Here is a 24,789-nt window from a genome sequence, read left to right as displayed (position 1 = left end):
GACCTTAACTATTAGGCCAGAGTAAGAGTTAAGACCTTAGCTATTAGGCCAGAGTAAGAGTTAAGACCTTAACCAGTAGGCCAGAGTAAGAGTTAAGACCTTAACCTGTAGGCCATAGTACGAGTCTAAGACCTTAACTTTTAGGCCAGAGTAAGAGTAAAGACCTTAGCTGTTAGGTCACAGTAAGAGTTAAGACCTTAGCTATTAGGCCAGAGTAAGAGTTAAGACCTTAACCATTAGGCCAGAGTAAGAGTTAAGACCTTAACCTGTAGGCCAGAGTACGAGTCTAAGACCTTAGCTATTAGGCAAGAGTAAGAGTTAAGACCTTAGCTATTAGGCCAGAGTAAGAGTTAGGACCTTAACCATTAAGCCAGAGTATGAGTCTCAGACCTTAGCTATTAGGCCAGAGTAAGAGTTAATACCTTAACCATTAGACCTTAGCTATTAGGCCAGAGTAAGAGTTAAGACCTTAACCTGTAGGCCAGAGTACGAGTCTAAGACCTTAGCTATTAAGCCAGAGTATGAATTAAGACCTTAACCAGTAGGCCAGAGTAAGAGTTAAGACCTTAACCATTAGGCCAGAGTACGAGTCTAAGACCTTAGCTATTAGGCCAGAGTAAGAGTTAAGACCTTAACCATTAGGGGAGAGTACGAGTCTAAGACCTTAGCTATTAGGCCAGAGTAAGAGTTAAGACCTTAACCAGTAGGCCAGAGTATGAGTTAAGACCTTAACCATTAGGCCAGAGTACGAGTCTAAGACCTTAGCTATTAGGCCAGAGTAAGAGTTAAGACCTTAACCACTAGGCCAGAGTAAGAGCTAAGACCTTAACCATTAGGCCAGAGTACGAGTCTAAGGCCTTAGCTATTAGGCCAGAGTAAGAGTTAAGACCTTAGCTTTTATGCCAGAGTAAGAGTTAAGACCTTAACCTATAGGCCATAGTACGAGTCTAAGACCTTAGCTATTAGGCCAGAGTAAGAGTTAAGACCTTAGCTATTAGGCCAGAGTAAGCGTTAAGACCTTAGCTATTAGGCCAGAGTAAGAGTTAAGACCTTAACCAGTAGGCCAGAGTAAGAGTTAAGACCTTAACCATTAGGCCAGAGTATGAGTCTAAGACCTCAGCTATTAGGCCAGAGTAAGAGTTAAGACCTTAACCAGTAGGCCAGAGTAAGAGTTAAGACCTTAACCTGTAGGCCATAGTACGAGTCTAAGACCTTAACTATTAGGCCAGAGTAAGAGTTAAGACCTTAGCTATTAGGCCAGAGTAAGAGTTAAGACCTTAACCAGTAGGCCAGAGTAAGAGTTAAGACCTTAACCTGTAGGCCATAGTACGAGTCTAAGACCTTAACTTTTAGGCCAGAGTAAGAGTAAAGACCTTAGCTGTTAGGTCACAGTAAGAGTTAAGACCTTAGCTATTAGGCCAGAGTAAGAGTTAAGACCTTAACCATTAGGCCAGAGTAAGAGTTAAGACCTTAACCTGTAGGCCAGAGTACGAGTCTAAGACCTTAGCTATTAGGCAAGAGTAAGAGTTAAGACCTTAGCTATTAGGCCAGAGTAAGAGTTAGGACCTTAACCATTAAGCCAGAGTATGAGTCTCAGACCTTAGCTATTAGGCCAGAGTAAGAGTTAATACCTTAACCATTAGACCTTAGCTATTAGGCCAGAGTAAGAGTTAAGACCTTAACCTGTAGGCCAGAGTACGAGTCTAAGACCTTAGCTATTAAGCCAGAGTAAGAGTTAAGACCTTAACCAGTAGGCCAGAGTAAGAGTTAAGACCTTAACCATTAGGCCAGAGTACGAGTCTAAGACCTTAGCTATTAAGCCAGAGTAAGAGTTAAGACCTTAGCTATTAGGCCAGAGTATGAATTAAGACCTTAACCAGTAGGCCAGAGTAAGAGTTAAGACCTTAACCATTAGGCCAGAGTACGAGTCTAAGACCTTAGCTATTAGGCCAGAGTAAGAGTTAAGACCTTAGCTATTAGGACAGAGTAAGAGTTGAGACCTTAGCTATTAGGCCAGAGTAAGAGTTAAGACCTTAACCATTAGGCCAGAGTACGAGTCTAAGACCTTAGCTATTAAGCCAGAGTACGAGTCTAAGACCTTAGCTATTAGGCCAGAGTAAGAGTTAAGACCTTAACCAGTAGGCCAGAGTATGAGTTAAGACCTTAACCATTAGGCCAGAGTACGAGTCTAAGACCTTAGCTATTAGGCCAGAGTAAGAGTTAAGACCTTAACCACTAGGCCAGAGTAAGAGCTAAGACCTTAACCATTAGGCCAGAGTACGAGTCTAAGGCCTTAGCTATTAGGCCAGAGTAAGAGTTAAGACCTTAGCTTTTATGCCAGAGTAAGAGTTAAGACCTTAACCTATAGGCCATAGTACGAGTCTAAGACCTTAGCTATTAGGCCAGAGTAAGAGTTAGGACCTTAACCGGTAAGCCAGAGAAAGAGTTAAGACCTTAACCAGTAGGCCAGAGTAAGAGTTAAGACCTTAACCTATAGGCCATAGTATGAGTCTAAGACCTTAACTATTAGGCCAGAGTAAGAGTTAAGACCTTAGCTATTAGGCCAGAGTAAGAGTTAAGACCTTAACCAGTAGGCCAGAGTAAGAGTTAAGACCTTAACCAGTAGGCCAGAGTGAGAGTTAAGACCTTAACCTGTAGGCCAGAGTACGAGTCTAAGACCTTAGCTATTAGGCCAGAGTAAGAGTTAAGACCTTAACCAGTAGGCCAGAGTAAGAATTAAGACCTTAATCTGTAGGCCAGAGTACGAGTCTAAGACCTTAGCTATTAAGCCAGAGTAAGAGTTAAGACCTTAACCAGTAGGCCAGAGTAAGACTTAAGACCTTAACCATTAGGCCAGAGTACGAGTCTAAGACCTTAGCTATTAGGCCAGAGTAAGAGTTAAGACCTTAGCTATTAGGCCAGAGTAAGAGTTAAGACCTTAACCAGTAGGCCAGAGTAAGAGTTCAGACCTTAACCAGTAGGCCAGAGTAAGAGTTAAGACCATAGCTATCAGGCCAGAGTAAGAGTTAAGACCTTAGTTATTAGGCCAGAGTAAGAGTTAAGACCTTAATCTGTAGGCCAGAGTACGGCTCTAAGACCTTAGCTAAGGGCCAGAGTAAGAGTTAAGACCTTAGCTATTAGGCCAGAGTAAGAGTTAAGACCTTAACCATTAGGCCAGAGTAAGAGTTAAGACCTTAACCAGTAGGCCAGAGTAAGAGTTAAGACCTTAGCTATTAGGCCAGAGTAAGAGTTAAGACCCTAACCATTAGGCCAGAGTACGAGTCCAAGACCTTAGATATTAGGCAACAGTAAGAGTTAAGACCTTAACCTGCAGGCCATAGTACGAGTCTAAGACCTTAGCTATTAGGACAGAGTAAGAGTTAAGACCTTAACCAGTAGGCCAGAGTAAGAGGTAAGACCTTAACCTGTAGGCCAGAGTACGAGTCTAAGACCTTAGCTATTAGGCCAGAGTAAGAGTTAAGACCTTAACCAGTAAGCCAGAGAAAGAGTTAAGACCTTAACCAGTAGGCCAGAGTAAGAGTTAAGACCTTAACCTATAGGCCATAGTATGAGTCTAAGACCTTAGCTATTAGGCCAGAGTAAGAGTTAAGACCTTAGCTATTAGGCCAGAGTAAGAGTTAAGACCTTAACCAGTAGGCCAGAGTAAGAGTTAAGACCTTAACCAGTAGGCCAGAGTGAGAGTTAAGACCTTAACCTGTAGGCCAGAGTACGAGTCTAAGACCTTAGCTATTAGGCCAGAGTAAGAGTTAAGACCTTAACCAGTAGGCCAGAGTAAGAGTTAAGACCTTAATCTGTAGGCCAGAGTACGAGTCTAAGACCTTAGCTATTAAGCCAGAGTAAGAGTTAAGACCTTAACCAGTAGGCCAGAGTAAGAGTTAAGACCTTAACCAGTAGGCCAGAGTAAGAGTTAAGACCATAGCTATCAGGCCAGAGTAAGAGTTAAGACCCTAGCTATTAGGCCAGAGTAAGAGTTAAGACCTTAATCTGTAGGCCAGAGTACGGCTCTACGACCTTAGCTAAGGGCCAGAGTAAGAGTTAAGACCTTAGCTATTAGGCCAGAGTAAGAGTTAAGACCTTAACCATTAGGCCAGAGTAAGAGTTAAGACCTTAACCAGTAGGCCAGAGTAAGAGTTAAGACCTTATCTATTAGGCCAGAGTAAGAGTTAAGACCCTAACCATTAGGCCAGAGTACGAGTCCAAGACCTTAGATATTAGGCAACAGTAAGAGTTAAGACCTTAACCTGCAGGCCATAGTACGAGTCTAAGACCTTAGCTATTAGGACAGAGTAAGAGTTAAGACCTTAACCAGTAGGCCAGAGTAAGAGGTAAGACCTTAACCTGTAGGCCAGAGTACGAGTCTAAGACCTTAGCTATTAGGCCAGAGTAAGAGTTAAGTCCTTAACCAGTAGTCCAGAGTATGAGTTAAGACCTTAACCAGAAGGACAGAGTACGAGTCTAAGACCTTAGCTATTAGGCCAGAGTAAGAGTTAAGACCTTACCCAGTAGGCCAGAGTAAGAGTTAAGACCTTAACCTGTAGGCCATAGTACGAGTCTAAGACCTTAACTATTAGGCCAGAGTAAGAGTTAAGACCTTAACCAGTAGGCCAGAGTAAGAGTTAAGACCTTTACCTGTAGGCCATAGTATGAGTCTAAGACCTTAACTTTTAGGCCAGAGTAAGAGTTAAGACCTTAGCTATTAGGCCAGAGTAAGATTTAAGACCTTAACCAGTAGGCCAGAATAAGAGTTAAGACATTAACCATTAGGCCAGAGTATGAGTCTAAGACCTTAGCTATTAGGCCAGAGTAAGAGTTAAGACCTTAACCACTGGGCCAGAGTAAGAGTTAAGACCTTAACCATTAGGCCAGAGTACGAGTCTAAGACCTTAGCTATTAGGCCAGAGTAAGAGTTAAGACCTTAGCTATTAGGCCAGAGTAAGAGTTAGGACTTTAACCATTAAGCCAGAGTATGAGTCTAAGACCTTAGCTATTAGGCCAGAGTAAGTGTTAAGACCTTAACCATTAGACCTTAGTTATTAGGCCAGAGTAAGAGTTAAGACCTTAACCAGTAGGCCAGAGTAAGACTTAAGACCTTAACCATTAGGCCAGAGTACGAGTCTAAGACCTTAGCTATTAGGCCAGAGTAAGAGTTAAGACCTTAACCAGTAGGCCAGAGTAAGAGTTAAGACCTTAACCAGGAGGCCAGAGTAAGAGTTAAGACCATAGCTATCAGGCCAGAGTAAGAGTTAAGACCCTAGCTATTAGGCCAGAGTAAGAGTTAAGACCTTAATCTGTAGGCCAGAGTACGGCTCTACGACCTTAGCTAAGGGCCAGAGTAAGAGTTAAGACCTTAGCTATTAGGCCAGAGTAAGAGTTAAGACCTTAACCATTAGGCCAGAGTAAGAGTTAAGACCTTAACCAGTAGGCCAGAGTAAGAGTTAAGACCTTAGCTATTAGGCCAGAGTAAGAGTTAAGACCCTAACCATTAGGCCAGAGTACGAGTCCAAGACCTTAGATATTAGGCAACAGTAAGAGTTAAGACCTTAACCTGCAGGCCATAGTACGAGTCTAAGACCTTAGCTATTAAGCCAGAGTAAGAGTTAAGACCTTAACCAGTAGGCCAGAGTAAGACTTAAGACCTTAACCATTAGGCCAGAGTACGAGTCTAAGACCTTAGCTATTAGGCCAGAGTAAGAGTTAAGACCTTAACCAGTAGGCCAGAGTAAGAGTTAAGACCTTAACCAGTAGGCCAGAGTAAGAGTTAAGACCATAGCTATCAGGCCAGAGTAAGAGTTAAGACCCTAGCTATTAGGCCAGAGTAAGAGTTAAGACCTTAATCTGCAGGCCAGAGTACGGCTCTACGACCTTAGCTAAGGGCCAGAGTAAGAGTTAAGACCTTAGCTATTAGGCCAGAGTAAGAGTTAAGACCTTAACCATTAGGCCAGAGTAAGAGTTAAGACCTTAACCTATAGGCCAGAGTAAGAGTTAAGACCTTAGCTATTAGGCCAGAGTAAGAGTTAAGACCCTAACCATTAGGCCAGAGTACGAGTCCAAGACCTTAGATATTAGGCAACAGTAAGAGTTAAGACCTTAACCTGCAGGCCATAGTACGAGTCTAAGACCTTAGCTATTAGGACAGAGTAAGAGTTAAGACCTTAACCAGTAGGCCAGAGTAAGAGGTAAGACCTTAACCTGTAGGCCAGAGTACGAGTCTAAGACCTTAGCTATTAGGCCAGAGTAAGAGTTAAGTCCTTAACCAGTAGTCCAGAGTATGAGTTAAGACCTTAACCAGAAGGCCAGAGTACGAGTCTAAGACCTTAGCTATTAGGCCAGAGTAAGAGTTAAGACCTTAACCAGTAGGCCAGAGTAAGAGTTAAGACCTTAACCTGTAGGCCATAGTACGAGTCTAAGACCTTAACTATTAGGCCAGAGTAAGAGTTAAGACCTTAGCTATTAGGCCAGAGTAAGAGTTAAGACCTTAACCAGTAGGCCAGAGTAAGAGTTAAGACCTTTACCTGTAGGCCATAGTATGAGTCTAAGACCTTAACTTTTAGGCCAGAGTAAGAGTTAAGACCTTAGCTATTAGGCCAGAGTAAGATTTAAGACCTTAACCAGTAGGCCAGAATAAGAGTTAAGACATTAACCATTAGGCCAGAGTATGAGTCTAAGACCTTAGCTATTAGGCCAGAGTAAGAGTTAAGACCTTAACCACTGGGCCAGAGTAAGAGTTAAGACCTTAACCATTAGGCCAGAGTACGAGTCTAAGACCTTAGCTATTAGGCCAGAGTAAGAGTTAAGACCTTAGCTATTAGGCCAGAGTAAGAGTTAGGACTTTAACCATTAAGCCAGAGTATGAGTCTAAGACCTTAGCTATTAGGCCAGAGTAAGTGTTAAGACCTTAACCATTAGACCTTAGTTATTAGGCCAGAGTAAGAGTTAAGACCTTAGCTATTAGGCCAGAGTAAGAGTTAAGACCTTAACCTGTAGGTCAGAGTACGAGTCTAAGACCTTAGCTATTAAGCCAGAGTAAGAGTTAAGACCTTAACCAGTAGGCCAGAGTAAGAGTTAAGACCTTAACCATTAGGCCAGAGTACGAGTCTTAAACCTTAGCTATTAGGCCAGAGTAAGAGTTAAGACCTTAACCAGTAGGCCAGAGTAAGAGTTAAGACCTTAGCTATTAGGCCAGAGTAAGAGTTAAGACCTTAACCATTAGGCCAGAGTACGAGTTAAGACCTTAACCTGTAGGCCAGAGTACGGGTCCAAGACCTTAGCTATTAGGCCAGAGTAAGAGTTAAGACCCTAACCATTAGGCCAGAGTACGAGTCCAAGACCTTAGATATTAGGCAACAGTAAGAGTTAAGACCTTAACCTGCAGGCCATAGTACGAGTCCAAGACCTTAGCTATTAGGACAGAGTAAGAGTTAAGACCTTAACCAGTAGGCCAGAGTAAGAGGTAAGACCTTAACCTGTAGGCCAGAGTACGAGTCTAAGACCTTAGCTATTAGGCCAGAGTAAGAGTTAAGTCCTTAACCAGTAGTCCAGAGTATGAGTTAAGACCTTAACCAGAAGGCCAGAGTACGAGTCTAAGACCTTAGCTATTAGGCCAGAGTAAGAGTTAAGACCTTAACCAGTAGGCCAGAGTAAGAGTTAAGACCTTAACCTGTAGGCCATAGTACGAGTCTAAGACCTTAACTATTAGGCCAGAGTAAGAGTTAAGACCTTAGCTATTAGGCCAGAGTAAGAGTTAAGACCTTAACCAGTAGGCCAGAGTAAGAGTTAAGACCTTAACCTGTAGGCCATAGTACGAGTCTAAGACCTTAACTTTTAGGCCAGAGTAAGAGTAAAGACCTTAGCTGTTAGGCCACAGTAAGAGTTAAGACCTTAACCAGTAGGCCAGAATAAGAGTTAAGACATTAACCATTAGGCCAGAGTATGAGTCTAAGACCTTAGCTATTAGGCCAGAATAAGAGTTAAGACCTTAACCGCTAGGCCAGAGTAAGAGTTAAGACCTTAACCATTAGGCCAGAGTACGAGTCTAAGACCTTAGCTATTAGGCCAGAGTAAGAGTTAAGACCTTAGCTATTAGGCCAGAGTAAGAGTTAGGACTTTAACCATTAAGCCAGAGTATGAGTCTAAGACCTTAGCTATTAGGCCAGAGTAAGAGTTAAGACCTTAACCATTAGACCTTAGTTATTAGGCCAGAGTAAGAGTTAAGACCTTAGCTATTAGGCCAGAGTAAGAGTTAAGACCTTAACCTGTAGGTCAGAGTACGAGTCTAAGACCTTAGCTATTAAGCCAGAGTAAGAGTTAAGACCTTAACCAGTAGGCCAGAGTAAGAGTTAAGACCTTAACCATTAGGCCAGAGTACGAGTCTTAAACCTTAGCTATTAGGCCAGAGTAAGAGTTAAGACCTTAACCAGTAGGCCAGAGTAAGAGTTAAGACCTTAGCTAATAGGCCAGAGTAAGAGTTAAGACCTTAACCATTAGGCCAGAGTACGACTCTAAGACCTTAGCTATTCAGCCAGAGTACGAGTCTAAGACCTTAGCTATTAGGCCAGAGTAAGAGTTAAGACCTTAACCAGTAGGCCAGAGTAAGAGTTAAGACCTTAACCATTAGGCCAGAGTACAGGTCTAAGACCTTAGCTATTAGGCCAGAGTAAGAGTTAAGACCTTAACCAGTAGGCCAGATTAAGAGTTAAGACCTTAATCTGTAGGCCAGAGTATAGGTCTAAGACCTTAGCTATTAGGCCAGAGTAAGAGTTAAGACCTTAGCTATTAGGCCAGAGTAAGATTTAAGACCTTAACCATTAGGCCAGAGTACGACTCTAAGACCTTAGCTATTAGGCCATAGTACGAGTCTAAGAGCTTAACTATTAGGCCAGAGTAAGAATTAAGACCTTAGCTATTAGGCCATAGTAAGAGTTAAGACCTTAACCAGTAGGCCAGAGTAAGAGTTAAGACCTTAATCTGTAGGCCGGAGTACGGGTCTAAGACCTTAGCTATTAGGCCAGAGTAAGAGTTAAGACCTTAGCTATTAGGCCAGTGTGAGAAGTTGGCCTGGCATATGCTGTTCCTAGTTATAGGGACACCTTGCACCAGTCCAATTCGACTCCTATTGATGATAGGTTTAAGACAACCTTTAAGAAAGCTATCCTAGTGGTAGCTGTGGAGAGCAGCCTTCAGGCTAAGTCTTGAAGGAGTGTTAAGCTTATTGTTTTACCATAATAACCTCTTGAATAACCAAATGAAAGAGTAGCCCACACAGGTATATATATAAAATATATGTATTTATTCTAGACAGAATCCCACAGACACTTTATGTGGCTAGTGGCAAAGTTACAATTCAAACAAGCATTTCTAAACACAATAAATAGCACAGAAATCAATGGGCCCCAGGGGGGGACCAAACCATATACTAAAATAGTGGTATAAGAACCACGACAATTCTACAGGCAATGCCTAGGGCATTCAGGATCGCTGGCCCCTTAAGAATCCACCCACAGTTAAGAGGAAGGGGACCCACGGGAGGCGTGTGCAGTGCGAGAAGCTGCTGTCGGGATCGCAATGTTAGCCTATGGAGAATGTCGCGGTTGAATAATTAAGGTTTAAGGACACTTCTAACAACAGTACAAAGTTAAGGCTTGGGACTTAAGGCTTTGGAGAGCCCACCACCACGGAAGTACCGAAGTACCACTGTTACCTGCCCCAGGGAAGCCGGGTGCATAGGTCGATTCTGGTGTCGGGTCGCGGGCTGATTTTCTATGGAAAAGGAGTCCAAACTGCTGCTAGCTGGAAGTGTCGCTGAAGTCGTGAAGATTAAAGTTGAAGAAAAGACAAAGATGAACCTGAAAGCAGAGGGGACAGAGTCTGGGTCACAGCACAGTGACCAGGGAGCTCACAGGAAGGAGCTCGTGGATGTCGGGTGCTTCAGGTGTGGAAGGTACAGCTGGGCTCTGCAGTCACGGGCTCCGGGAGGCTTCAAGGAAGGCCAGCTTCTGGAGGGCGACTGTCCCACGTCGGCTGAGGGTCGGTGCGGTGTTAGTGTCCCGATTGGATCCACTAAGCATTGGCAACCGCAACCCACGCAAGATGAACAAAGCAGCTGCTGGTGCAGACCCACGTGGTCTGAGGGTGCTCTCCTTTGCAGGGAGCGTAGAGCAGGCCTGGAGCAACCAGGGGAACTCTTAGAAAGGAAGATTGTCCTCCGTCAGGGCCCACAAGTCGAGAGACAAGGGACCGCGGAAGGCAGCAAAATGGAGTGCGTAAAAGGGCTCCCACGGGCCACCGGAGCGGGCCAGGGAGCTGAGGGTCGGCACAAATGCTGCGTGAAGGTTGGCTCAAAAATGGGCCAAAGCACGACTTCCCCACTGGTCGGGGTCGTGTGCTGGACAAGAGGTGGCCGGTGTCTCGGGGTATGCGGGGATCTCGGCACCCACGTGGTCCAGGGTGCTCAGACTTGCTGGGCACGCTCACAGGACGCTGGGATGCACTGGAGACCCACCTCGAGGTTGCTGGAAGGCGTCGAAGGTCGTGAGAGCAACGAAGTTCCAACCGGGTATCCTGTAGTCTTTTAGGTGCCTGCCAAGCAGGGGGATAACTCCTTTATCCCAAGGGAGATTTCTTCAGTCAGCTGGGCAGCAGCTCGTCGAAGGTCAGTTCTGTGAAGTCCTGCACGAATCTAAGGCTCTAGGGCAAAGTTATTCCCATATATCCCCAAGATTAGGGGATGGTCCAAAATAGAGCCTACCAATCAGAGTAGAGGCGGGAAAGGGTGGCTACACCCACTCCCCTTTGTGTGTTTCCCGCCTGGGCGAGGGGCAGGATGCCCCTGAACCGGTTCCAAGCGGTGTATGCAGAATTGGGGCTCTGCAGCTGCCTACGTGCAACTCTGAATGGACTTTTGGTGCACCCGCCCTGTTCCAATCCACATATCCTGTCTGGGGAGGTGCTGGCACCTCCCTGCCACAGGAGCCCTATTGTCCAGATGGCGAGGCTGGGGTTTTCCCCAACAACAGCCAGCCAGAGTCGTGTAGGTGGCGAACAGTAGCCATTTTGTGGTACATGTGCACTTTTAAATTGGTGTCTAAAATATACCGCTTTTCCCATATCACCCTCCTAGCAAGGGGGAATCGTGCCCCCATGCCCATGGCTGGACTGGGGGTATGATTCCTTCATGTTTGACACCAAACACGATATGGTTCTGTGTAGCCAGTCCCAAGTTACAGCGATGACGCAATAACTTATAATGCGGTAGAGTATATGGTATGGCTACACTACAAACAACCCAGTAACGGTGTTACGAAGGTTGCAGAGAGGTCCTACTCATGTAGGGGTCCCCCCTCACACATACCTCAGCACCCAGCCCTGTAGGATTACCAGGGCCTGCCAGAGGGGTGACCTATGAGAGTATATGTGTTGTAATGGTATGGGACATAGGGTACCTACGTCCCTGTAAGGGGTGCTAGCACCACCTTACCCAGGCTACAGTAGTGGCCTGGTGGTGTCAGTTTGGGTGGCTGTCCCAGGGTGGCACAATAAGTGCTGCAGCCCTGGTAGGCCTACTGGGGGACCCATGCCCTGGGTACCTAGGGTACCATCTACAAGGGACTGGAAGGGCATGCCCAGCATCCAGTTATGTTTGTACCTAGAGTACTCACAACAGTTTTAGGGAGAAAGCAGATAGGCTGGGGTCCTGGATAGCAGGATCCCAGCCAGACTAGTCAAAAACCACTTAAATACCAGGCAAAAAGTTGGGGGCAACCATTAGTCAGATTCCACTCTCCTACATAACCCCCCCCCAAACGAAAGGAGATAAGGCTAACCTTGTCCAGATAAGCCTTTATTTCCTGAGTGGCCATATAAGGAAGAACCTGTACTAACATGGTTGCTCCCTGTGTCATGGTCCACTTGGGAAATCCTACCCCAAGGGGTTCTAGAGTTTCTCCAAGGTCTAGGGAAATTACCTGTATTGGTTTTTGGGTCAGAGGTGGGCTGGTGGGGTGTCTGAGTCTGGAAGTGAGACCCTACTTGGGTTGGTCTCAACCTCCTCAGATCACTGGCCACTATGGAAGCCTTTCTGCCCATGACGGTGTCATATCTGGCCCTAGGGGTCAACCTCTGGCTGCCTACAGCTGGGGGCTGGATCCCTTTGGCTGGAATAGTGGAGGGCACTGGAAGGTTTGGGGCAGCTAGGCCCCAGGTTTCCCTGTGCTCAACAACATCCATTTGAGGGGTGCCTATACCTAGGGGTAAGGGGGATCCCTCAGTTTGTAGAGGAATATTCACCTGGCTGAAACTACTCTGCTGGGTGTCCCTAATCTCTTGATGAGGGGGTTCCTCTGGACAGGGGCCCAGTAAGGGTCCACTGGCCTCCCTGACCTCTGCAGCCCTGGGCTGACTGAGGCAGGGTAGAGAGGGGCAGGATACCTGCTCCAGACTGGGTACCACCTTGGAAGGATCCCCTGCCATCAGAGAGGTGGGCAGGCCAAGCCTGTCCACTTCTGGGGCAGTTACTTCCCAAGGGGCAGGGTCAGTTCCCTGAGAAACTGGACCTTTACCTGTAGTCTGGTGGGGGGAAGACTGCTCCTCCTCCCCTATGCTCTCTGTTTGTGTAGAGTGATCCATAGTTTCAGGCTTCACTCTTTCTATTTTCTCCTGGGGTGGAGGTGAGGCCCTCAGGGTCTCATCCACTCTCTCAGGAATTCCTACCATTTTCAAATGGGCCTTGTGGTCAACCTCAGCCCAGGCTGAGATTTCTAGATCATTCCCCAGTAAACAATCTACAGGCAAGTTTGGGGACACTGCCACCCTCTTGGGGCCAGTGACTCCTCCCCAGCTGAGATTTATCACTGCCATGGGATGATCTTTCCTAACTCCATCAATGTTGGTCACCTGATAGCTAAACCCAGGTAAAAGCTGATCTAGGGGCACTAGCCTCTTGGTCACCATGGTGACAGTGGCCCCTGTGTCCTTATAGGCCACAGCCTTTTGACCATTGATTATTGGTTCTTGTCTGTACCTGCCCAGAATACTGGGGCTCATGGTAAAGTTGGCAAACCCCATGCCACCATCACAGACCATGGTTGCTAATGCAGGGGACCTGGCTAGGCCAGAGTCCACTGGTGTCCCCAAAGAGAACCCAACTAAGTTTTTGGGTGCACTCCCACCACCTGGGGGATTACTACTAGTAGTAACAGGAGGTGTTGGAGCAGGTTTTGGAGGAACATTTTCTTTATCGCCATTTTTAGGACAGCTGGAGTCAGTTTTCCAGTGGCCAGGTTTCTTACAGACATGGCAATAGGGTTTCTTGGTATTAGAGGAAGTATTTTGGGACCCACCCCCAGCACTGGTTTGTTGGGGCCCTTCAGAGGACTTTTCTTGTTTATCATCCCCACCTTTCTCTTTGGGCTTAGTGGAATCCTTCTTCTGGTCACCAACTTGGTTCTTAGGCCTGATCCTGGTTCTGACCCATTTGTCTGCCTTCTTCCCCAATTCTTGGGGAGAGGTCAGATCAGAGTCCACCAGGTGCTGGTGTAAAAGTTGGTTCTGACAATTATTAAGAATCTGCTCCCTCATAATGAGATTATACAATCCTTGATAATCATTAACTTTACTGCCATTTAACCAACCTTCCAGTGCCTTGGTTGCACAATCCACAAAGTCTACCCAATCTTGATTCTGTGCTTTCTGGGTGTCTCTGAACTTAAGTCTGTATTGATCAGTGGTTAAGCCAAACCCATCTATTAAAGCAGCTTTCAAGATATAATAATCATCAGCATCCTCTTCTCTTACAGAGAGGAGCTTGTCTCTCCCTTTATCTGAAAAGGAGAGCCACAGGATTGCTGCCCACTGCTCTACAGGGACCCTCTGTACTCTACAGGCCCTTTCAAGAGCAGATATCCATTTGTGGATATCATCCCCATTCTGATAGGGGGGCACAATCTTGTGGAGGTTCCTATTGTCAGGGACTCTCTCTCTAACTCTAGGGGTTTCATCACTGCCACCAGGGATCTCTAGACCCCATTTCTTTGAAGCTTTCTGAAGCTCCAGGGTTTCCCTGTCTAATGCTAACTGTTCTCTTTTAAGCTGAAGCTTAGCCTGCTCAAATTTGATCAGTCTGCATTTCCTCTCATGAGAGGATTCTCTTCTCTGAGAAGAGGCAGAGGACCCTTTGGATCCCTTAGAATGGTTGGATCCCACTGAGGGGGATCTGTTCCTTCTTGGACCCACCACTCTCCTTTTAAGGGTGGAAGGAGTGCCTCTTGGGCCATCACTTCCATGCTGTGAGTGGTTTGTGTCTTCCAGGTCAGGATTTTCATCCTCTTCCTGATCCTCTTCAGATTCCACTCTGGGAGTGTCCTCTTCTGAGGGGTGCCCACCCACGTTGTCCGTCCCTCTGGATCCTATGGACTCCATAAAGTCTGCTATGAGCAGGATCTCTTTGAGACGTTTTGTGTTGGCACCTCTTTCTGTCTTCAGTCTCCTAAGGGTGCACATTTCCCTGAGCTCAGCAAAGGTGAAATTATCATACTTATCTACTGGGACCCTCTGGGGTCCTTCCATAGCCTTAGTGCCACTTGAAGACATGTTTAGTGTAGTGATGTATCTACCTACACTAAGTGTGGCCTACTGAACCCTCTCTTGAGTTGTAGTCAAGGTGTGCTAGACCCTCTACACACAACTCCAAGTTCAGTAGAACTTATTGTATTCTAGCTTGAATTTATATGAACCTTTGGTACCTTGTGGCTTTCACTTTAGAAATTCAATGTGTTATCTGGTAAAACAATGGCAAGCTTGAATCCAACCGCTGCACACCAATGTGAGAAGTTGGCCTGGCATATGCTGTTCCTAGTTATAGGGACACCTTGCACCAGTCCAATTCGACTCCTATTGATGATAGGTTTAAGACAACCTTTAAGAAAGCTATCCTAGTGGTAGCTGTGGAGAGCAGCCTTCAGGCTAAGTCTTGAAGGAGTGTTAAGCTTATTGTTTTACCATAATAACCTCTTGAATAACCAAATGAAAGAGTAGCCCACACAGGTATATATATAAAATATATGTATTTATTCTAGACAGAATCCCACAGACACTTTATGTGGCTAGTGGCAAAGTTACAATTCAAACAAGCATTTCTAAACACAATAAATAGCACAGAAATCAATGGGCCCCAGGGGGGGACCAAACCATATACTAAAATAGTGGTATAAGAACCACGACAATTCTACAGGCAATGCCTAGGGCATTCAGGATCGCTGGCCCCTTAAGAATCCACCCACAGTTAAGAGGAAGGGGACCCACGGGAGGCGTGTGCAGTGCGAGAAGCTGCTGTCGGGATCGCAATGTTAGCCTATGGAGAATGTCGCGGTTGAATAATTAAGGTTTAAGGACACTTCTAACAACAGTACAAAGTTAAGGCTTGGGACTTAAGGCTTTGGAGAGCCCACCACCACGGAAGTACCGAAGTACCACTGTTACCTGCCCCAGGGAAGCCGGGTGCATAGGTCGATTCTGGTGTCGGGTCGCGGGCTGATTTTCTATGGAAAAGGAGTCCAAACTGCTGCTAGCTGGAAGTGTCGCTGAAGTCGTGAAGATTAAAGTTGAAGAAAAGACAAAGATGAACCTGAAAGCAGAGGGGACAGAGTCTGGGTCACAGCACAGTGACCAGGGAGCTCACAGGAAGGAGCTCGTGGATGTCGGGTGCTTCAGGTGTGGAAGGTACAGCTGGGCTCTGCAGTCACGGGCTCCGGGAGGCTTCAAGGAAGGCCAGCTTCTGGAGGGCGACTGTCCCACGTCGGCTGAGGGTCGCTGCGGTGTTAGTGTCCCGATTGGATCCACTAAGCATTGGCAACCGCAACCCACGCAAGATGAACAAAGCAGCTGCTGGTGCAGACCCACGTGGTCTGAGGGTGCTCTCCTTTGCAGGGAGCGTAGAGCAGGCCTGGACCAACCAGGGGAACTCTTAGAAAGGAAGATTGTCCTCCGTCAGGGCCCACAAGTCGAGAGACAAGGGACCGCGGAAGGCAGCAAAATGGAGTGCGTAAAAGGGCTCCCACGGGCCACCGGAGCGGGCCAGGGAGCTGAGGGTCGGCACAAATGCTGCGTGAAGGTTGGCTCAAAAATGGGCCAAAGCACGACTTCCCCACTGGTCGGGGTCGTGTGCTGGACAAGAGGTGGCCGGTGTCTCGGGGTATGCGGGGATCTCGGCACCCACGTGGTCCAGGGTGCTCAGACTTGCTGGGCACGCTCACAGGACGCTGGGATGCACTGGAGACCCACCTCGAGGTTGCTGGAAGGCGTCGAAGGTCGTGAGAGCAACGAAGTTCCAACCGGGTATCCTGTAGTCTTTTAGGTGCCTGCCAAGCAGGGGGATAACTCCTTTATCCCAAGGGAGATTTCTTCAGTCAGCTGGGCAGCAGCTCGTCGAAGGTCAGTTCTGTGAAGTCCTGTACGAATCTAAGGCTCTAGGGCAAAGTTATTCCCATATATCCCCAAGATTAGGGGATGGTCCAAAATAGAGCCTACCAATCAGAGTAGAGGCGGGAAAGGGTGGCTACACCCACTCCCCTTTGTGTGTTTCCCGCCTGGGCGAGGGGCAGGATGCCCCTGAACCGGTTCCAAGCGGTGTATGCAGAATTGGGGCTCTGCAGCTGCCTACGTGCAACTCTGAATGGACTTTTGGTGCACCCGCCCTGTTCCAATCCACATATCCTGTCTGGGGAGGTGCTGGCACCTCCCTGCCACAGGAGCCCTATTGTCCAGATGGCGAGGCTGGGGTTTTCCCCAACAACAGCCAGCCAGAGTCGTGTAGGTGGCGAACAGTAGCCATTTTGTGGTACATGTGCACTTTTAAATTGGTGTCTAAAATATACCGCTTTTCCCATATCACCCTCCTAGCAAGGGGGAATCGTGCCCCCATGCCCATGGCTGGACTGGGGGTATGATTCCTTCATGTTTGACACCAAACACGATATGGTTCTGTGTAGCCAGTCCCAAGTTACAGCGATGACGCAATAACTTATAATGCGGTAGAGTATATGGTATGGCTACACTACAAACAACCCAGTAACGGTGTTACGAAGGTTGCAGAGAGGTCCTACTCATGTAGGGGTCCCCCCTCACACATACCTCAGCACCCAGCCCTGTAGGATTACCAGGGCCTGCCAGAGGGGTGACCTATGAGAGTATATGTGTTGTAATGGTATGGGACATAGGGTACCTACGTCCCTGTAAGGGGTGCTAGCACCACCTTACCCAGGCTACAGTAGTGGCCTGGTGGTGTCAGTTTGGGTGGCTGTCCCAGGGTGGCACAATAAGTGCTGCAGCCCTGGTAGGCCTACTGGGGGACCCATGCCCTGGGTACCTAGGGTACCATCTACAAGGGACTGGAAGGGCATGCCCAGCATCCAGTTATGTTTGTACCTAGAGTACTCACAACAGTTTTAGGGAGAAAGCAGATAGGCTGGGGTCCTGGATAGCAGGATCCCAGCCAGACTAGTCAAAAACCACTTAAATACCAGGCAAAAAGTTGGGGGCAACCATTAGTCAGATTCCACTCTCCTACAGCCAGAGTAAGAGTTAAGACCTTAACCATTAGGCCAGAGTAAGAGTTAAGACCTTAACCTGTAGGCCAGAGTACGAGTCTAAGACCTTAGCTATTAGGCCAGAGTAAGAGTTAAGACCTTAACCACTAGGCCAGAGTAAGAGTTAAGACCTTAACCATTAGGCCAGAGTACGAGTCTAAGACCTTAGCTATTAGGCAAGAGTAAGAGTTAAGACCTTAGCTATTAGGCCAGAGTAAGAGTTAGGACCTTAACCATTAAGCCAGAGTATGAGTCTAAGACCTTAGCTATTAGGCCAGAGTAAGAGTTAAGACCTTAACCATTAGACCTTAGCTATTAGGCCAGAGTAAGAGTTAAGAACTTAACCTGTAGGCCAGAGTACGAGTCTAAGACCTTAGCTATTAAGCCAGAGTAAGAGTTAAGACCTTAACCAGTAGGCCAGAGTAAGAGTTAAGACCTTAACCATTAGGCCAGAGTACGAGTCTAAGACCTTAGCTATTAAGCCAGAGTAAGAGTTAAGACCTTAGCTATTAGGCCAGAGTATGAATTAAGACCTTAACCAGTAGGCCAGAGTAAGAGTTAAGACCTTAACCATTAGGCCAGAGTACGAGTCTAAGACCTTAGCTATTAGGCCAGAGTAAGAGTTAAGACCTTAACCAGTAGGCCAGAGTAAGAGTTAAGACCTTAACCAGTAGGCCAGAGTATGAGTCTAAGACCTTAGCTATTAGGCCAGAATAAGAGTTAAGACCTTAACCGCTAGGCCAGAGTAAGAGTTAAGACCTTAACCATTAGGCCAGAGTACGAGTCTAAGACCTTAGCTATTAGGCCAGAGTAAGAGTTAAGACCTTAGCTATTAGGCCAGAGTAAGAGTTAGGACTTTAACCATTAAGCCAGAGTATGAGTCTAAGACCTTAGCTATTAGGCCAGAGTAAGAGTTAAGACCTTAACCATTAGACCTTAGTTATTAGGCCAGAGTAAGAGTTAAGACCTTAGCTATTAGGCCAGAGTAAGAGTTAAGACCTTAACCTGTAGGTCAGAGTACGAGTCTAAGACCTTAGCTATTAAGCCAGAGTAAGAGTTAAGACCTTAACCAGTAGGCCAGAGTAAGAGTTAAGACCTTAACCATTAGGCCAGAGTACGAGTCTTAAACCTTAGCTATTAGGCCAGAGTAAGAGTTAAGACCTTAACCAGTAGGCCAGAGTAAGAGTTAAGACCTTAGCTAATAGGCCAGAGTAAGAGTTAAGACCTTAACCATTAGGCCAGAGTACGACTCTAAGACCTTAGCTATTCAGCCAGAGTACGAGTCTAAGACCTTAGCTATTAGGCCAGAGTAAGAGTTAAGACCTTAACCAGTAGGCCAGAGTAAGAGTTAAGACCTTAACCATTAGGCCAGAGTACAGGTCTAAGACCTTAGCTATTAGGCCAGAGTAAGAGTTAAGACCTTAACCAGTAGGCCAGATTAAGAGTTAAGACCTTAATCTGTAGGCCAGAGTATAGGTCTAAGACCTTAGCTATTAGGCCAGAGTAAGAGTTAAGACCTTAGCTATTAGGCCAGAGTAAGATTTAAGACCTTAACCATTAGGCCAGAGTACGACTCTAAGACCTTAGCTATTAGGCCATAGTACGAGTCTAAGAGCTTAACTATTAGGCCAGAGTAAGAATTAAGACCTTAGCTATTAGGCCATAGTAAGAGTTAAGACCTTAACCAGTAGGCCAGAGTAAGAGTTAAGACCTTAATCTGTAGGCCGGAGTACGGGTCTAAGACCTTAGCTATTAGGCCAGAGTAAGAGTTAAGACCTTAGCTATTAGGCCAGAGTAAGAGTTAAGACCTTAACCATTAGGCCAGAGTAAGAGTTAAGACCTTAACCTGTAGGCCAGAGTACGAGTCTAAGACCTTAGCTATTAGGCCAGAGTAAGAGTTAAGACCTTAACCACTAGGCCAGAGTAAGAGTTAAGACCTTAACCATTAGGCCAGAGTACGAGTCTAAGACCTTAGCTATTAGGCAAGAGTAAGAGTTAAGACCTTAGCTATTAGGCCAGAGTAAGAGTTAGGACCTTAACCATTAAGCCAGAGTATGAGTCTAAGACCTTAGCTATTAGGCCAGAGTAAGAGTTAAGACCTTAACCATTAGACCTTAGCTATTAGGCCAGAGTAAGAGTTAAGAACTTAACCTGTAGGCCAGAGTACGAGTCTAAGACCTTAGCTATTAAGCCAGAGTAAGAGTTAAGACCTTAACCAGTAGGCCAGAGTAAGAGTTAAGACCTTAACCATTAGGCCAGAGTACGAGTCTAAGACCTTAGCTATTAAGCCAGAGTAAGAGTTAAGACCTTAGCTATTAGGCCAGAGTATGAATTAAGACCTTAACCAGTAGGCCAGAGTAAGAGTTAAGACCTTAACCATTAGGCCAGAGTACGAGTCTAAGACCTTAGCTATTAGGCCAGAGTAAGAGTTAAGACCTTAACCAGTAGGCCAGAGTAAGAGTTAAGACCTTAACCAGTAGGCCAGAGTATGAGTCTAAGACCTTAGCTATTAGGCCAGAGTAAGAGTTAAGACCTTAACCATTAGGGGAGAGTACGAGTCTAAGACCTTAGCTATTAGGCCAGAGTAAGAGTTAAGACCTTAACCAGTAGGCCAGAGTAAGAGTTAAGACCTTAACCATTAGGCCAGAGTACGAGTCTAAGACCTTAGCTATTAGGCCAGAGTAAGAGTTAAGACCTTAACTATTAGGCTAGAGTAAGAGTTAAGACCTTAACCAGTAGGCCAGAGTAAGAGTTAAGACCTTAACCATTAGACCTTAGCTATTAGGCCAGAGTAAGAGTTAAGACCTTAGCTATTAGGCCAGAGTAAGAGTGAAGACCTTAGCTATTAGGCTAGAGTAAGAGTTAAGACCTTAACCAGTAGGCCAGAGTACGAGTCTAAGACCTTAGCTATTAGGCCAGAGTAAGAGTTAAGACCTTAACCAGTAGTCCAGAGTAAGGTTAAGACCTTAACCAGTAGGCCAGAGTAAGAGTTAAGACCATAGCTATTAGGCCAGAGTAAGAGTTAAGACCCTAGCTATTTTTTCAGAGTAAGAGTTAAGACCTTAACCAGTAGGCCAGAGAAAGATTTAAGACCTTAACCAGTAGGCCAGAGTAAGAGTCTAAGACCTTAGCTATTAGGCCAGAGAAAGAGTTAAGACCTTAACCTGTAGGCCATAGTACGAGCCTAATACCTTAGCTATTAGGACAGAGTAAGAGTTAAGACCTTAACCATTAGGCCAGAGTAAGAGGTAAGACCTTAACCTGTAGGCCAGAGTACGAGTCTAAGACCTTAGCTGTTAGACCAGAGTAAGAGTTAAGACCTTAACCATTAGGCCAGAGTAAGAGGTAAGACCTTAACCTGTAGGCCAGAGTACGAGTCTAAGACCTTAGCTGTTAGACCAGAGTATGAGTTAAGACCTTAACCAGAATGCCAGAGTACGAGTCTAAGACCTTGGCTATTAGGCCAGAGTAAGAGTTAAGACCTTAACCAGTAGGCCAGAGTAAGAGTTAAGACCTTAACCTGTAGGCCATAGTACGAGTCTAAGACCTTAACTATTAGGCCAGAGTAAGAGTTAAGACCTTAGATATTAGGCCAGAGTAAGAGTTAAGACCTTAACCAGTAGGCCAGAGTAAGAGGTAAGACCTTAACCTGTAGGCCAGAGTACGAGTCTAAGACCTTAGCTATTAGGCCAGAGTAAGAGTTAAGACCTTAACCAGTAGGCCAGAGTATGAGTTAAGACCTTAACCATTAGGCCAGAGTACGAGTCTAAGACCTTAGCTATTAGGCCAGAGTAAGAGTTAAGACCTTAACCACTAGGCCAGAGTAAGAGCTAAGACCTTAACCATTAGGCCAGAGTACGAGTCTAAGACCTTAGCTATTAGGCCAGAGTAAGAGTTAAGACCTTAACCATTAGGCCAGAGTAAGAGTTAAGACCTTAACCAGTAGGCCAGAGTAAGAGTTAAGACCTTAGCTATTAGGCCAGAGTAAGAGTTAAGACCCTAACCATTAGGCCAGAGTACGAGTCCAAGACCTTAGATATTAGGCAACAGTAAGAGTTAAGACCTTAACCTGCAGGCCATAGTACGAGTCTAAGACCTTAGCTATTAAGCCAGAGTAAGAGTTAAGACCTTAACCAGTAGGCCAGAGTAAGACTTAAGACCTTAACCATTAGGCCAGAGTACGAGTCTAAGACCTTAGCTATTAGGCCAGAGTAAGAGTTAAGACCTTAACCAGTAGGCCAGAGTAAGAGTTAAGACCTTAACCAGTAGGCCAGAGTAAGAGTTAAGACCATAGCTATCAGGCCAGAGTAAGATTTAAGACCCTAGCTATTAGGCCAGAGTAAGAGTTAAGACCTTAATCTGTAGGCCAGAGTACGGCTCTACGACCTTAGCTAAGGGCCAGAGTAAGAGTTAAGACCTTAGCTATTAGGCCAGAGTAAGAGTTAAGACCTTAACCATTAGGCCAGAGTAAGAGTTAAGACCTTAACCAGTAGGCCAGAGTAAGAGTTAAGACCTTAGCTATTAGGCCAGAGTAAGAGTTAAGACCCTAACCATTAGGCCAGAGTACGAGTCCAAGACCTTAGATATTAGGCAACAGTAAGAGTTAAGACCTTAACCTGCAGGCCATAGTACGAGTCTAAGACCTTAGCTATTAGGACAGAGTAAGAGTTAAGACCTTAACCAGTAGGCCAGAGTAAGAGGTAAGACCTTAACCTGTAGGCCAGAGTACGAGTCTAAGACCTTAGCTATTAGGCCAGAGTAAGAGTTAAGTCCTTAACCAGTAGTCCAGAGTATGAGTTAAGACCTTAACCAGAAGGCCAGAGTACGAGTCTAAGACCTTAGCTATTAGGCCAGAGTAAGAGTTAAGACCTTAACCAGTAGGCCAGAGTAAGAGTTAAGACCTTAACCTGTAGGCCATATTACGAGTCTAAGACCTTAACTATTAGGCCAGAGTAAGAGTTAAGACCTTAGCTATTAGGCCAGAGTAAGAGTTAAGACCTTAACCAGTAGGCCAGAGTAAGAGTTAAGACCTTTACCTGTAGGCCATAGTATGAGTCTAAGACCTTAACTTTTAGGCCAGAGTAAGAGTTAAGACCTTAGCTATTAGGCCAGAGTAAGATTTAAGACCTTAACCAGTAGGCCAGAATAAGAGTTAAGACATTAACCATTAGGCCAGAGTATGAGTCTAAGACCTTAGCTATTAGGCCAGAGTAAGAGTTAAGACCTTAACCACTGGGCCAGAGTAAGAGTTAAGACCTTAACCATTAGGCCAGAGTACGAGTCTAAGACCTTAGCTATTAGGCCAGAGTAAGAGTTAAGACCTTAGCTATTAGGCCAGAGTAAGAGTTAGGACTTTAACCATTAAGCCAGAGTATGAGTCTAAGACCTTAGCTATTAGGCCAGAGTAAGTGTTAAGACCTTAACCATTAGACCTTAGTTATTAGGCCAGAGTAAGAGTTAAGACCTTAGCTATTAGGCCAGAGTAAGAGTTAAGACCTTAACCTGTAGGTCAGAGTACGAGTCTAAGACCTTAGCTATTAAGCCTGAGTAAGAGTTAAGACCTTAACCAGTAGGCCAGAGTAAGAGTTAAGACCTTAACCATTAGGCCAGAGTACGAGTCTTAAACCTTAGCTATTAGGCCAGAGTAAGAGTTAAGACCTTAACCAGTAGGCCAGAGTAAGAGTTAAGACCTTAGCTATTAGGCCAGAGTAAGAGTTAAGACCTTAACCATTAGGCCAGAGTACGAGTTAAGACCTTAACCTGTAGGCCAGAGTACGGGTCCAAGACCTTAGCTATTAGGCCAGAGTAAGAGTTAAGACCCTAACCATTAGGCCAGAGTACGAGTCCAAGACCTTAGATATTAGGCAACAGTAAGAGTTAAGACCTTAACCTGCAGGCCATAGTACGAGTTTAAGACCTTAGCTATTAGGACAGAGTAAGAGTTAAGACCTTAACCAGTAGGCCAGAGTAAGAGGTAAGACCTTAACCTGTAGGCCAGAGTACGAGTCTAAGACCTTAGCTATTAGGCCAGAGTAAGAGTTAAGTCCTTAACCAGTAGTCCAGAGTATGAGTTAAGACCTTAACCAGAAGGCCAGAGTACGAGTCTAAGACCTTAGCTATTAGGCCAGAGTAAGAGTTAAGACCTTAACCAGTAGGCCAGAGTAAGAGTTAAGACCTTAACCTGTAGGCCATAGTACGAGTCTAAGACCTTAACTATTAGGCCAGAGTAAGAGTTAAGACCTTAGCTATTAGGCCAGAGTAAGAGTTAAGACCTTAACCAGTAGGCCAGAATAAGAGTTAAGACATTAACCATTAGGCCAGAGTATGAGTCTAAGACCTTAGCTATTAGGCCAGAGTAAGAGTTAAGACCTTAACCGCTAGGCCAGAGTAAGAGTTAAGACCTTAACCATTAGGCCAGAGTACGAGTCTAAGACCTTAGCTATTAGGCCAGAGTAAGAGTTAAGACCTTAGCTATTAGGCCAGAGTAAGAGTTAGGACTTTAACCATTAAGCCAGAGTATGAGTCTAAGACCTTAGCTATTAGGCCAGAGTAAGAGTTAAGACCTTAACCATTAGACCTTAGTTATTAGGCCAGAGTAAGAGTTAAGACCTTAGCTATTAGGCCAGAGTAAGAGTTAAGACCTTAACCTGTAGGTCAGAGTACGAGTCTAAGACCTTAGCTATTAAGCCAGAGTAAGAGTTAAGACCTTAACCAGTAGGCCAGAGTAAGAGTTAAGACCTTAACCATTAGGCCAGAGTACGAGTCTTAAACCTTAGCTATTAGGCCAGAGTAAGAGTTAAGACCTTAACCAGTAGGCCAGAGTAAGAGTTAAGACCTTAGCTATTAGGCCAGAGTAAGAGTTAAGACCTTAACCATTAGGCCAGAGTACGACTCTAAGACCTTAGCTATTCAGCCAGAGTACGAGTCTAAGACCTTAGGTATTAGGCCAGAGTAAGAGTTAAGACCTTAACCAGTAGGCCAGAGTAAGAGTTAAGACCTTAATCTGTAGGCCGGAGTACGGGTCTAAGACTTTAGCTATTAGGCCAGAGTAAGAGTTAAGACCTTAGCTATTAGGCCAGAGTAAGAGTTAAGACCTTAACCATTAGGCCAGAGTAAGAGTTAAGACCTTAACCTGTAGGCCAGGGTACGAGTCTAAGACCTTAGCTATTAGGCCAGAGTAAGAGTTAAGACC

This window comes from Triturus cristatus, chromosome 4_1, assembly GCF_964204655.1.
Source record: "Triturus cristatus chromosome 4_1, aTriCri1.1, whole genome shotgun sequence".
Lineage (NCBI taxonomy): Eukaryota > Metazoa > Chordata > Amphibia > Caudata > Salamandridae > Triturus > Triturus cristatus.
The sequence above is the reverse complement of the archived record's forward strand: the minus strand, read 5'-3'. Positions refer to the sequence as shown.